Source organism: Sarcophilus harrisii, chromosome 4 (assembly GCF_902635505.1).
Source record: "Sarcophilus harrisii chromosome 4, mSarHar1.11, whole genome shotgun sequence".
Classification (NCBI taxonomy): domain Eukaryota; kingdom Metazoa; phylum Chordata; class Mammalia; order Dasyuromorphia; family Dasyuridae; genus Sarcophilus; species Sarcophilus harrisii.
The window spans coordinates 45,754,670-45,770,607 of NC_045429.1; positions in this window are offsets into that span (position 1 = coordinate 45,754,670).

Below are 15,938 nucleotides of genomic sequence, written 5' to 3' on the forward strand. Positions count from 1 at the left end.
TAGATTATATATTTTAAAATTTGTTCTCATGATCAATATTATTGATGAGTCCATGTCCAAATTTTCCTTCTGTGTCCCTCTTCCTATTCATGTACATGGCCAGGTCTTCATTATCTTTTTTTCCTTGGACTTCTTTAACCCATTCCCTTACCTCCGTTTTCTCCGTTCTCTAATCTATCCTTCATATGGCAGCAAAAATCATTTATCTAATGCAAGGTCAAAATATATCATTCTGTTTTTCAAAAAGCTCAGCGACTCCCTTTTTTCAACACATCAAATAAAACATGTTAGTGTAGCTTTTAAGCTCTCTATTTTATAGTTCAAGCTTATTTTGTCTTATTTTACAAAATTTCTAACTCTGAAAGTTTTCCTTATCCCTGTTAGCAATGATTCTTTCAATTCTACATTTCATTTCATTTTTCTTTTAACCTTTCTTTTGTATTTGCTTTCTCTTACTGTTTTTCTCTAGAAACATACACAAGTATATGCACATATATATATGTACAGATGTGTCTTTATACATATACATAACTATACATATACATCTATATAGTGTTTTATTTAGTTGCACATGTGCCATAAAATCCAAGATTAGAAGCTTTCTGAGGATCACTGTACTCCTTATATCTTTTCTTGACTGTATGTTTCCATATATAGAATTCCTTAAATATGGGATAGGGCCTAGAACTCTGATTTCCTTAGAAAATGGATCTTCTGGCTAAAGCAATTCCCCAGTGATGATAGGCACCTTTCTTTAACTTCTAGTATTGAAGAGGTGACAATAGTGCCAAGAGATTTTTAATTTCTTGAAATCTCACACAGCCAGTGCATGTCAGAAGCAGATCTTGAATCCAGGTCTATCTAGTGAAAAAATGAGTCTTACTCTGATAAGGCATGGCATCATTCATAGTTCATAGTGGATGCTTAATAATTCTTTATTGAAAAAAGTAAAAATTGAAAAAGACAAAATAAATTTTAAAAATCCTATATGAAAATCAAATTTCTGTCCATTATAAATGAATGAAACATGATATTGTCTGAACTTCTTCAGGACAGATCTTCCTGAAAAGGACAAGGAAAAATAATTAACTTCATTTTATGTTCCATCTTGTTCCTGTCAATGACCTCCTTATTGAATAAAGAGGGAGGGGGAAAAAGAAAAAGAAACATGACGTTTTCTCTCATGACAAGTCAATTTAGAGAAGTCTCTGATCAGTAACAGTAAAGCCCACATCTCTGGTTTCCTTTATAGGCCTGTAATATCAACATATCCTTGAGGGCTTGTTGAAACTCTGGATGCAAAATCCTAAAAAGAATTCAAGAAACAAGGCTGCTTAAGCATAAGGACTTCATTTTTCAAACATAAAAAAAACAACAAAAACCTTGGTTTAATTAATGACAAAGAAAAAGGAAATAAAATGCAGAAGTCAGAATTTCAATTATTCATTAGAAGAGACATAATAATTAACATTTCTGAAGACCAAATTAGCTCCAATTAATAGGAAAAATGTTTTGGTTTTTTCCCCCATTTTTACATGTGTGCCTACAACTTTCAAGATGTCCTCTCTCCATTTGCTCCATTTCCTGAACCAATGCGATGACAATTAGTGAAGTTCAAATTTTCTTTCCTTATTTACAAGCATATAGACAGATAAAGAACCTTTTTTTTCCCACTTCCAGGACTATTGCAATAACCTGCCTATTGATCTCCATTTTTTCCTACTCTCAGTTAACTGAAGTTCATCTTCCACACAGCTGTAAATGCAGGGTTTATCACTTCTCTGGTCAAGAAGCTCTGATGACTTCTCATTGTCTCTGTGATAAATAAAAATTCTTACTCCTGATATTTAAATTTTACAATTTGGTCCCAGTCTGCCTTTCCAGATATATCATGCTATTCATCTCATTTGTTTCAGTGTCTAGCCAAGTGGGTCTGCTTGTTGCTTCCCATTCACAAAGCCTTTTCTGATTTTCAAAGTTGTTTGCATTTTGCCTTCATATCATTTTTAAGTAGACCATTTATACTCTGCTCTGGAAGGTATAATATCCTATCAGACATTAATAGAATGAAAATTTCTTTGTTTTTTTTCATAAAGTGACAATTTCAAAGTAGAAAAATACTTCAGCAGCCCGCTAGTGCAACCAACATCTTCAAAAGTATCACTATGGAATTTCCAAATGCTTATGTAGTCTTTTATTTTGATGACTGTTATAAAATGCTAGATTTTAAGGATGAGAAATGTAATCTTTTGTTGGCACCTTACCTTGACATCTTCTGCTTTAATAATTGGGACAACAGGGAATGAAAAATATTCTCATACATGAGGAGAAACAAAAACATCTTATCCAGAATTGACAACCTGTTGAGAAACAGAAAGACCTTTTTTTTTTTCTGACAAGTTTGACTTCCTTCCCAGTTTCTAACATCCTTATCTGGATTATGGTAAAATCAAAGCCTAATTTTCCATAATCAAGCAAATGTAGAGTAGGTATTATTTGTTTCAATAAAGGATTTTCACAAAATAATTACACATTCCCATAAAGAATTAAAGTAGTGCATATGAGGTATCATCAAAGTATTTGGGGAATGAATACAGAAAAAAATAAAATGGAGTTTTATAAATCACCAGGAGAAAAATAAAACAACAGCAAAATTTGAGGATATTCTCCTTCTAGACTGATAAATTTTAAGTGCTTATTCCATATTAGGCATTGGGGATAGAAAGATAACTTTTTTTAAAAGTCTTTTCAATAAGGAATCTATCCTCTATTGATAACACAGAAATTTTTCTCCCATTTTGTTAATCACTGTGGGGCTTATTTTAATAATATTGCTTTCAATTTTAATTCTAGAGTAAACCTATTAGAATAGAAATAAGACAACCAGCTGAGCAAACCAGAATTATCCATGAAACATAGCTTATTACACTTCAATTTGGACAGATTAAAAAAAAAGTTCAAGAAGGAGCCTGGCACAAGAAAGAAAGGACTGACTCTCCTTGGAATTAGGAAGGTTCTTCTTCAAGTTTTGCCTCTGATTCATACTCATTTTGTTTTCTTCCCATGAGATAGTTATCTAATAAGAAGATTTTAGCCAGAGTCAATGAACTTCTTTTGCTTATAATATTCTGATATCTATGTTTCAATATAATTTATTTCTTTTTGCTTTTAAGATTATTCTAAGATATCTGTAGACTCCACCAAACTGCCCTAGGAGTCCATGGTACACAATAACTTTAAGAACCCCTGGAATATATCTACAATTTATAAAGGGGTTGCTGAGTTGCATCACTATAAGATTAAGTCCCTCCTTGTCCCATTAAAAATATGTATGTATCTATATCTATCCTAAAATATCACCTGTGATTCATCCATAGGTTTGATGGGATTTTTAAATAAATACATAGCATAGGTAATGTTCCTCAATCAGATTTTCTCAAATTAAGACTTTAAAACAATTTTTGAAGGGTAGTCCTACATGGGCATGAATTGTCGTTATCTTTTAATCAAACCCAGATGCATTTACCACATATTCTTCTTCACTTAACAGGATGATCACAGACATCCTGTACAGTATTTTTAATTAAATCCGGAAAAGCTCACTTTCAAAAGTGCCAGACGTTTTACATTTTCTGGTAGCAATCTGGATATCAGGGCTGTAATAATATCTCCTGCTGTGCTAAACATCTGTTCAGAACGTACACTTGTTGGTAGGAAACTTTTAAATGCAAGGCTAAGAGGCTAACTTGTCCTGATTGGATTGGATATTTCTTTGTTTTTCCAGACATAAAATAGATATCTCTCAAATTGACTTCGTTGAATGGTACAGTATGTGATAAAGCTTACTTTTCTTTTTCCATGAAGAAGTGATATAGTCACATAGATGAACAGATTTAAATTTTTTTTCTCCCAATGGTAAGGGTTCAGGCCAGATGAATGTCATTCTCTTTTTGCCTCTGAAATTCACACTTATTCAGTTGCCAAATCTCCCTGAAACTTTACTACCTGTTGTCTACTTACGCTGGGGCATCTATCTTCTCCTAAAGTCTCCACATCATGCAACATCTCTCCATCATATCAGTCTCCTTTTCCCAGTGATGATTTTTTTCTGGACCTATATTTGGGGTAGAAGCTCATGCTAACCAAACTTCATTCTTAATTTGTCTCCAATTTTGTCTTTTTTTTTTTTAACTTTCTGGATGTAAATATCATGTTGTCCAATGAGTATCTTGTCCTTTCTGCCCCATTTCCCATTATCTTTTGTAGATTGCCTTCCCCCATGAAAATAAAAGTTCTTGTAGGTCAGAGATTGTTTTTCTTTATGCTTATATTTGTATCTTCGAAATATATTACAGTATCTGGCACTTAGTAAAGGCTTAATAAATTCTTGTTGTCTTACATAAATACTAGTTTTTGTTGATGAATCCTAACAATAAAAATGTAACAGGGTATGAAGATCATAAGCAGATAAAAAGTTTCTTTCATACATACTGTCTAGGTAACTATGATATAGTCACTTAACAACTTACTGAACCAGAAACTTTTTCTTCTGAGGCAATTGGGGTTAAATGACTTGCCCCAGGTCACACACCTAGGAAGTAAGAGCCTGAAACCAGATTTGAACTCAGGTCCTCATGACCAGGTAACTGCCCCTGAACCAGACACTTTCAATGATAAGTTGAAGAAGAATGATGAATTTGTAAAATTAGAACAAGTCTATTACAGTGAAGACATCATAGAATTGCAGCAAAAATACCCCATGGTGTAAATTCCTATTCATGATTTAGTTCTGTGATTTCAATATATGGATAAACACTAAATGGCCACAATGTTGAGAAAATCAGATTTCTGAGTGTGTGTGTGATTCATTCCATGTATCACATGTGGTGAAGTGTAAGGGCATCAGTAGTTCTGGTATTATCCATGTTAAAAGATAAAACAACCCACTATTTAGAGAAAAAAATTCCACACAAGCAGTTAGATAATTCTCTTGTAACTCATTGCCTTAATTGCTTGGGAAACTGAAAATTGTGTCTTACAAAGTTCACAAAACCGACATATGTGTACCTGTTGAACATATTTTTCCATTGCTTGATTCATGTGACTAAGTTTCCCAAATATTGTTATTTCCATTTATTCAGAGAGCATAGTGTATTAGAAACAATTATATTTGTCATAAACATCACAGGAATTAAAGTTGAAAAGAGATCATAACATTATGCCATCAACTCCCCCTTCTCAGGGAAGTGTTCTTGAGATAATCTTCATAATATATAATGAACTTCACAGTTCTATTTAGATTGGCACTTTGCAGTGACAGGTCAATCATTTTATGAACCACCATGCTGGCAAATATGTATATTTACTATGAAAAAATGTTCTTTCACAGAAGTTATCTAATGTTATAACTTATTTAGGGTATTATTCAGTTTTCTGTGTTTATATATCAGTCACTTGTGCAGAAAATCAATTCTTCTGTGTGATAAAGAAAAATAAGTAAAATGTCAGAAATAGTAAGGATTGTCTAATAACATACATAACAGTTAGCCCTAGTAGACATAAGTTTCTCTATTATAATTTGGGCAGTATACTTTGTTATCTGTTATGTTAGGTTTTCTTTGTTTCTTCAAGTATTCAGATTTGGCTCTAACACAATTATCTTTTTGCTTCTACATTATTGTACCCATGGTGAAGATTATCCTCTTATTTCTCCTTATTATATTCTATGTGAGTTAATATGTATATTCTCATATTTATCTCCATTTAGTGGTGATATTGAACATTCTTTTTGCAAAATCAGATGTTTGTGTTTTCAAAAATATTACTGAAATTAACAAATATTCCACTCCAATTTTAATGCTCATAATTTTCTTTTACTTTTACTTTTTACTATCCTGTAATGATGCCTCCAAATTTGCTCTGCTGTAATTTTTTCTAACTAGTATCAATCTAAAATTTTTATTCATTATGAATTGCAGTTTCCTGGAGATATTTAAATAGAAAACAAATGTATTGTTAGTGTGTGTGTGTGTATAGTAAGTGTATATAAATATATATATATATATATATATAAATATATGCTCATACATAACGTATGCATGCATACGTATGTATATGTGTCCAGGTAACATTTAAACTTTTCGTAGCTTAGCTCTTAGCTAATCATCTTGTGCTTAGAAAAGGACAAGAATATTCAAATATCTCCATAAGTGGTAAACCATGGCAAGGAGAAACAATACTTTCTATGCTTTAAAAAGAAACTGATGCCTTTTTTCTAGACTTTTGGAAAATTGGATAAAGTGCAGTTTAGAAAAACATGTGTAAAAAGAAGATTTAGAAATATGCCTCAATCTCTATTATTTTGTTCATATGTAAAATGTACCTATATATTTCTCTTCTCCTTCCATAAACTTTTTTATTCAATTTTTTATTCTGCCTCTCTTAACTTAGAGAAAATTTTTATTTTTTTAATGGGAAAGGAGAATAGATCCAATTATAAACTATAGTTCAGCCAACTTCAAATCCTTGGGAATTATTTAATGGTTTATTAGAGTTAAGCCATAAGGAATTTTTCAGAAATATATAATCATAAAATAAGGAAAGGTGGCCATGTGATCAGTCTTTAGGAACCACTGGATAGCTAATGTTTGCTTGCTATTTAGATGAGACCAAATATACTACAGAAGACATCCTTACCCCATCCTACCCTGCAATGTTGATCTTATATGAGAACAAAGTAATCAATCATTAGTACATTAAAAAACATGGATGGTCATTGTTCATGATCTAAGTTACCAGAAAAATAACCCATGCATTAAAAATCAGATACAGATAATTATGTTATTGTTGTTGTTCTTGTTATATCTAGAACCTAGAAAAGAAAGTTGAAATCATGAAAATTAGCATGGATTCAGAAAGAACAGATAAATCATTCCTAATTTCCTTATTCTATTTTAATGTGGCTTTGAAACTTATGAATCAGGGAATGCTGTCAGACATTTGGTTTAACCAGAATTTGCCAAGCATTTCATTAGTTGCTTATGATATTCTTTTGGAAAAGTTGTAAAGTAATAAACTAGATAAAGGATAAGTTAGGTGGATTTGCTTCTGATCAAATGGTTGTATCCTATAATTGATCATTTATGGTTCATTGATAGAAGAGGGAACCCCAGAGACAGAGCCAATATGTCAGAGAAAAGGCTAGGACTTGCTTAAGCTCTCCAATAAAACCATCAAAATATCTTTAAATAATACACTAAAGAAGTTCTACAGTAACAGAACCCCCAAAATTATGGGGTAAAACATTTGTCCAGCCCAAGACAATTAGAAGGTCAGCAGAAAAGGACTGTCAAGATGAAGTGAGAGGAGAGATCCAGTGCCCACGGATGGACAGAACTCAGTCCAATGAAGCCCTTGACTCGGTAAACAAGGAGCAGATTTTGAGAACATTGAATGAGAGTAGCAGCAGTTGCTTTAGAAATCCTCAGTCCATATATGTTAAAGAGTCAAACAACAGGATATTACAGCAATCAGAGATTCCTTGCAAGTTCTGAAGAAGGATTGTTGATTTGTCCATAGTTGGTCACAATCATGAGTGGCAGTCCCAGAGCAAGGAGGGGATTGGCACGCCAAAGCTTGCAGCCACAGTAGAGTGGGATACTCCTCACAGTTCCAGGGCAGAAAACAGTACATGTAGTCACTCACCGACCAGAGCACAAGACAGGGAAGTAGTAAACACATTCTGGAAGAACAGAAAACTCTCAGGTGCCAAAAAGTATCTCTGAAAACAGCTGCACAAAATCCTAGAAGCTTGAGATATTACATCCTCTACTATGGAAGCAGAGCCATACATTAACAAAAAAATTCAAGTAGTAAATTGGAAAAATGAGCAAACAACAGAAAAAAGATTCTGAGCACAGAAAGTTACTATGGTGATAAGGAAGATCAAAACACACATTCAGAAGAAGATAACAAAGTCAGAGCTCCTAAATCCAAAGCCTCCAAAACATATGAATCTATATTAGGCAATGGAAGAGCTCAAAATTTTTTTAAAAAATCAAATAAAACAAGTAAAGGAAAAATTGGGAAGAAAAATGAGTTCAACAACTTAGTAAAGAAGACACAAAATAGAGAAGAAAATGATACCTTAAAAAATGCAACAGGCAAATAGAAAAAGAGGTACAAAAAGCCAATAAGGAGAATGTTTAAAAAGCAGAATTGGCAAAATAGAAAAAAGGCACAAAAATTCATTGAATCAGGAAACTTAATGGAAAGTAGAATTAGCTATATGGAAAAGGAGTTACAGAGGCTCAATGAAGAAAATAATTCTGTGAAACAATATTATATACTTATAATGTTCTAGGGAATGTCATAAGTACTTAAGATGCAAAATCATAACAAAATGCCCCTTCCTCTATATTCTCTCTCCCTCCCTCTCTTTCTTTCCCTCCCTTTCTCTTTTTCTCTCCCTCCCCCCCTCTCTCTTTTTCCTCTCTCTCTCTCTCTCTCTCTCTCTCTCTCTCTCTCTCTCTGTCTGCTGTCTGTCTGTCTGTCTCTGTGTTTCTGTGTCTGTCTGTCTGTCTTCTCTCTCTCTCTCTCTCCATGAATCTTATGTTCTAGTTGAAGAAAATAATCACACAGTTCAGATAATATGAATTATTTGCAAAATAAAACATGAGGTAAATTTGGTAGTAACACTAATAAATGAGAGGAAAAAGAAAGATTTTATGTAGCCAGTAGCATATATCTTGAATGAAGCTAAGGATACTACAAGATGAATTTAAGAATGCAGAATAAATGAAAGAACATTAAAAGATACATGAGTATGGGATGATATGCTAATTACGAAGAATAGCAAGTGAGTCAGTTTAGCTGGAGAAATATAGTACAGAAAGGGAACAATGTGAAAAAAAAAACACAAATGTAGGCTGCAGTTAGACAGTGAAAGACTTAAAATGTCAAACAGAAGAATTTTTACTTTATGTCATAGGTCAAAGAGAGGCCCAGTAAAATTTTTAACCTAGGACTTTAAACTTGTTATGTATATTTTTCCCAACTGTTCCATGTGGCTTCTTCTTTCTAGTCCAAGTATAATGTATGTTTTACAACTTTATTATCTTATTCATTCTAATTTTAACCCTCTAAATTTTCCACACCTCTTAGGTCATACAACTCAATGCCGCATAAATTGGAAAGTACTTTTGTGGTAAGGCACATAGTTTAATCCTGTGTGTAAATGGCTTAAATGAACCTCAAAGTCAAACTTTCTCTGGAATTTCCAAGATCCCTGTCAAGTATCATTTTATATCCAACATTGGTGGAAGGAAGCATAGAGAGCCCAAGTATCTGCAATGTGTGCAAGTTGGCAAAGACTGGTGTCTGGCACTTTCCAAATTGTTTTAGCAACGTTTGGCAAGGCACACACAAATTATAGATGATTATCATTTCACAGCATGTGCAACCAGATGGAGGAGATGAACTGACACACAAAAAGTTTCTTCTTAGGAAATTATTACCTTCCATAAAAAAAGAAGAAATGGCCAGAGCCAGTGACAGACTCATTTGAAGAAGAAAACAAAAGGGCTTTTTGAGGAACTACTACCTTCAAAACAAGTTTTAAATAATTTTTTTTAAAAGAAAAAGGGGAGAGAGATGGAGTCAGAAACAAAGAGACACAGAGACATACAATGATTTTGCTAGCAATTGAAATCCAGTAAGCCACATGACAAACTGAATATTCAGATTTTTATAATTGCTTTAGTTTTCTTAGGTTGACTGTTCTCTCAATAACATGATAAATGAATTTGACAGTTGGTTTAAAAAAATAAAGCCATAATTCATAATGTCTTACTTTTCTTGAAGGTGAAATTTCTGAGCTTCTGAAAAATGATATGATTATTTTTCAATCTTTCAATAAGAAATCACAAAGACATATATGATAACTGTATCAAGATGGCCATGATTCAGGAAAAGTTCATAAATTGACACGTCCTTCTTTTCTGTAAATTCAAGACAGCAAATTATAAAAAAAAATTTGGTGATTGACTCGTTTCCATGCAGGTCAATTATTAAAATTGAAGTGTCTCTTCTCCTTGTCTTCCAGTATTTGCATGAATTATGTAAATTGAGATGTTAATAAGCAGTGCTACACCAAGTTTCTTAATGTTTCGCTGTTGCACTTAAAATGAATTATACAAAACAAAGTTAGTTATTTAATTTATGAAGTTTGTCCTAAATTCTAATTACTCTGCATTTTACATGCCTTTAGAATACTCATATAACATAGTATATGATTATTATATTTACCTTTGCAAATTAGAAGCAAAATATGTCTATTGATTTACTCTTGATGTGCACTGAGTGAGAAGGCAAAAGCCTGGCCTTACTGGAAATAATACTAATGGGAGAAGCAGATTAAAGTATTCTTAAGTGATTTCATAATATTCAGAATATTAGCAATCACTGAAAGTCACCAAGTTTCAATGTCATTCATCAAATATCTACTTTGGAATGGCTGGTCCATTCTTTACAATATCACCATCATCTTTTTTAACATTACTGTTCTTAGTTTAATCAATATTGTTATTATTGTTTCAGTTGCTATTTTTGTTAACATTATTATCAGCCTTTTCTAGATTATACTTCCTAATTAAGTCAATAATAAAAAAGATGAAATAACCAAACAATAATGATAATAAAATATGTGTGGACATACTCAGAGAATGTGGAATAACAGACATCTAACTTATTTATGTCCATAAATGGAGCTTTTTTTTTCTGTCCTTGGACTACTCATTGATTTTTAGTTATGGTTGGATTATGACCATAAATAGAGCTCATTTTTTTTCTGTCTTTGGACTAATCATTGATTTTTAGTTCTGGTTGGATTTCAGAATCAAGATTACCTTAGTTGAAATGCTCCATTTGAGACTTCCTATCTGTGTGACACTGAACAAGTCATTTCACTTCATCATACATTGAAATGAGGGGAAAAAAAGAGATGAAGGGGTTGGACTCAATAGTTTTTTCAACTTCTGGTCTCTTCAACATCTAAATCTATGATCAGATGATTCTGTATTAGAAGTAACCATTCTTTCATTCGTTATAGTTCTATTCATAGTACTGATAATAGTGTCTGGTACACAGAAAGTGATTAATAAATACTTTTTGATTTATCACTTGATTGTTCTTCAAAATGTTATTCAGTTCATATACCCATCACAATTGTGTTAAGAAGATAACATGTGTAGGGAGAAATGATTGGTGAAGACAAGAGCTATTATTCAATCAGGAGGCTATATACTCTTCCCTGGGAGTTACTATTGAATTAATAATAGTACAGCATGAATCTAAGCAACAGTTCATTACTGAAGAAACTATAAAATCATGAAACACATATCCTAATCATTTAATCATTAAAGGCCCTGTAGTTCTTTTCATACTCAGGATGTTAATATTATTCCAATTACAGTTAAATTTAGGACATAGATTTTTTGGAGTTTTAGTCCTCTTCAGAGCTCAAAATTCCAAAAAGTGATATTATTGATGCCATTAAGGAATGGTGTTCGATTACACCATGATGCTATATACACCATAATGATGAAATGATGGGGAAAAAAACTTTCAGATGAATTTATCTTTTAGCTTTTTTTTCATTTATTGGTTTCTTTGACTCTCTCCTACCTTATTTGTTGAAAAGTTTGTGACAGTCTTCATTGATAAGCAGAAGTTCTTCATTTGGTAGTTGTAAATATCAGTTAAATCATTGATCTGATTGAAACTATCAGGCAAATTTCCATGTAGACATATACATTTTTATATACATAAACACCCCCAATACCCCCTTTTAAAAAAAAAAAAAGTTATATTGATGACAGCCAGAAGCTGTAGTAGCATTTCCAGTTGAATTGAGAAAGCAGGGAGTTAGAAAATTCTTTATATTAATATTGAAGTTTGATAAGATATTCATGACAGTTGTGAATAGTATGTGACAGTATAATTGGCCTTTATTTGGACCAACAATATATTGCCTTGTTGACCTATAAAGACTAGATTAAATAATCTAAATCCCAGGTTTATTTCATTAGGGAAGCAAGGAGTGGTCAATTAGCATAATGAAAATGATTTGTATGAATAATCTAGAAATATGGATGTATATATATGTATATATATGTGTGTCTGTGATATGTGAGTTTCTATAGTTTCTATGCATTCATTATATCAAGACAAATTTTATATAGAATATTTCTGAATTTACTAACTTGTTTGGTGTAGACCCTGCTGCTGTCCTTTAAACAATGCAAATTATAAAAATTCTCCTCAGAAAAACTCAATAAACTTACTTTAGCATAAGACTTTATTCAAATTATATAGATTTGTCTGGTTTCATTTACTTATTCAAATATATAATTTTTAGTATTTGTATATATAACTATATATTTATTTGTCATAGAGGAATTTGTTTATGCTAGTTCTAACTATTTCTTGACAAACAGAAATTGACCAGGCCTAGATGGAGAGTATATACATATGTGTGTGTGTGTGTGTGTGTGTGTGTGTGTATAAGCATAAATACATATATTTATTGTATGAATCCATTCATGTGTATGTATTCTTATTTCAGTCTTATTGATACTGATTTATAACTTTATTTGGGACCAGAGTAGCTTTTGATCAAATATTTCAAGATATTTAAAAATTTGATCTTATTCATATCTATTGATGTGTGATTCCTTTTTGAGTTTCAGTCATTCATTCTATTCACTACTTTTAGCAATTCCATGTATCTTTAATAGGACTATTCATCAGGTTCTCTTTCTGTTTCTTTTTTCTCTCTGCTTCTGTCTCTGTCTCTGTTTCTCCCTCCTTCCCTCCCTCCCTGCTTCTCTCCCTTCCTTTCTCTATCTCTGTTTCGCTCTTTCTGTCTCTTTTTCTTTCTCTCCCTCTCTGTGTCTCACTCTCTTTTTTCTCTCCAGATGCACATTTATGAGTATATATATATATATATATGTACATCAGAGATATGTTTTTATTGTATAGGAATACGTATATATGCCCATGGAGATCCCCATATTTTTCTATACAAATGAATGGGCTGAAATCTCAAATGTGATATTTCATATAATTTAATCATAGAAAAATAATTTTCTCCTCAGATCACTTTAAACATAAATAGAACTATTTAAAAAATTAAAAAAAATTCCCATGATTTGCATATATTCACACATCATTCATTTTTCTTTCTCTCTTCAAGAAATATGCATTTGAATATGGTAGTCAGCTGTACAATTTTGGCTGCTAAAACTTAAGATTAAAGCTATTAAAAGAAAACATATTTCAAATTGGTATTATCAATTCTCCCTAGAAAACCTCTACCAAACTCCTATATAACAAGTAAGAAAAGATAAGAAGCAACATTTCTTTTTTAGATTAAGTTGAAATAGAGTATTTGTTGGCACCCAGAAATAGCAATAAATAAAATTATCAACCCACTCTGAATTCCCCAAAACTTGGCTGTCATTATTTAGGGGAAAAAGTTGCACACACACCAAGACACACACCAAGACACACACACACACACACACACACACACACACACACACAAAGGCAGCTTGAGATACAGATTGTCTTCTATGGGTATGTACCCTAGTGGTCTTAAAAACAGATCTATACAAATTACTCATCTTTTTTTAATCTGCTTGATACCATCATTGCATGTGGAAAAAAATATTTGAAATCTTTTATTCCACCACCATATTGAAAACAAGTTTGCCAAACATGGGTTGTTTTTAAGGAAGGAGTCCTAATCTCAATCAAGTGGTCAATTCATTCTTTACCTTTTGGAAAACTCTGTTGTAAAAATTTCAGAGTTAAGGGAAACCACAAACCACCTGATTCTGTGGCATATAGTTCAATTAGGTATTTTCTCATTATTTTTGAAAGTGAGTTAAGAGCAGAAAACGTTATTGCTAAATTTGTTATTTAATACCATTATTATTTGCTACCAAAAAAAGTTTTATGAAGTTACTTATAATAATTGGACCCAAGCATTTCCCCCATTCAGAATAATGATTGTAACTCATCAAATTATTTTTGATTGTATTTTCAATGTCTTTGAAAGTTTTCACACTGTTATTTCCTCATCCCTTTCACAGAACCTGTCCTTGTATCAAAGTACAAACCTCTATATATTAACTAAGTCTCATGGTGTTTGTATGATTTTTTCTGCCTGATATCCAACTCCCATCTGTTGCAAAGAGGACTGTAAGTTTTTTCATCACTTTTCTGAAGAGTGCTACACAATGATCTGGGGACCCTTTCCCCCCCCCTCTTAATATCCTAAGGTGGCCTTCTGGGGATTTGCACTGACATGGAAGAGGAATTTGATTTAGGCTTACTGAACCTACTTTGTGCAAATTACTTCATGCCCACTTCTTGAGCCTTAATTTCTTCATCTTATATTGAAAAGATGCATTCTAGGGGCAGCTAGATGGCGCAGTGAATAGAGCACTAGCCCTGAAGTCAGGAGGACCCGAGTTCAATTTGGTCTCAGATATTTAACACTTCCTGGCTGTGTGATCCTGGGCAAGTCACTTAACCCTAATGCCTCAGGGTGGGGGGGGGAATCTGTATTCTGAGCTATCTCTCTCTCTCCAGAACTACAAGGAAAAGCAATAATGACAATAACAAACCTTTAAGAAATCATAGTTGTGGGATGCAGAGTTGGTGCAAGGTTTTTTTTTTTTTTTTTCTTTTAATGTGAATGAATACAAATAATTTTCCTATTTTCAGTATCATTCTCTCTCTGTATTCTTGCCTTCCCCTTTCTAGCTCATTTAATCTTTGTCTTTCTCTATATCAATATATCTGTCACTCTGTGTATCTGTCTCTATCTCTCTGTTTTGTTTTTTTTGTTTGTTATAGTGACTCAATTCTGGTTCTTTCTGTCTCACTCTGTCTCTATTTCATCCTATTCCTCTTATTATTTCTCTATGTCTCTGTTTCTGTCTGGGTCTCTCTGTGGGTCACTGTCACTTTGTCTCTATACCTGTCTTGCTCTATTTCTATTTTGCTTTTTGGTTTTATGTCTCTCTGCTGTGTTGTGACTATCTCTTTCTGTCTGTCTCACTCTGTTCTCTTCTTGTTTCTGAATATCTCTTTGTCTCTGGTTCTTTTTTTGTGCCAACTCTCTCTCCCCCTCTCTCTGTCTGTTTCCCTATCTCTGTCTCTGTCTCTTTGTGACTATGTCTCTGTGTCTTTGTGTCTCCTCTCTTTCACTTTCTCTCTCTCTTTCTATCTGTGTGAATCTGTCTCTCTCTATCTGTCTCTGTCTGTCTTTGTCTCTGTCTCTCTGTCTCTCTGTCTCTGTCTCTCTGTCTCTCTCTCTCATTGGCTCTCTCTCTAGCTCATCATCAACCTTAATGATAAAAGCCTTCCACAAAAATTCTTAAGCTTCAGGAACAAACACCTCTTTGGCACCCTGAGAGAATATTCAACAAACATCATCAATCTCCTTCTGAGCATGATTTACAACCTTTCCTTTTGGCCAACTGGAAGCATTTGTGAGCATACCCCAGCAGCATCATGTTGGGATTTTCCTCGAATTTGCCCAATAAACACATCTAAACGGGGCCTGTGGCCTTATGCCAAAAGGGAACACTTGTTCTCTAAATGAACAGAACCTAGTCTAGAGATATAAGTGCACAAAAGTACTTTTCTTTGTAACTTCTTACTACCATTGGGATGGCAATTTTTTTTGAATATCTGAAGAGTGGGTTTTGAGCCAACAATGGAATTCATCTTTCTATGATCAATGGGCTACTTTGAAAGCATCAGACAGAAGAGAAAAAGAATGATGGGAGTGGAATTTAAGTTCTTAAAATAACATGAAAAAATTGTTATTCAATGAGTTTTGAAGTATAAGTGTGGATCCTTCTTAA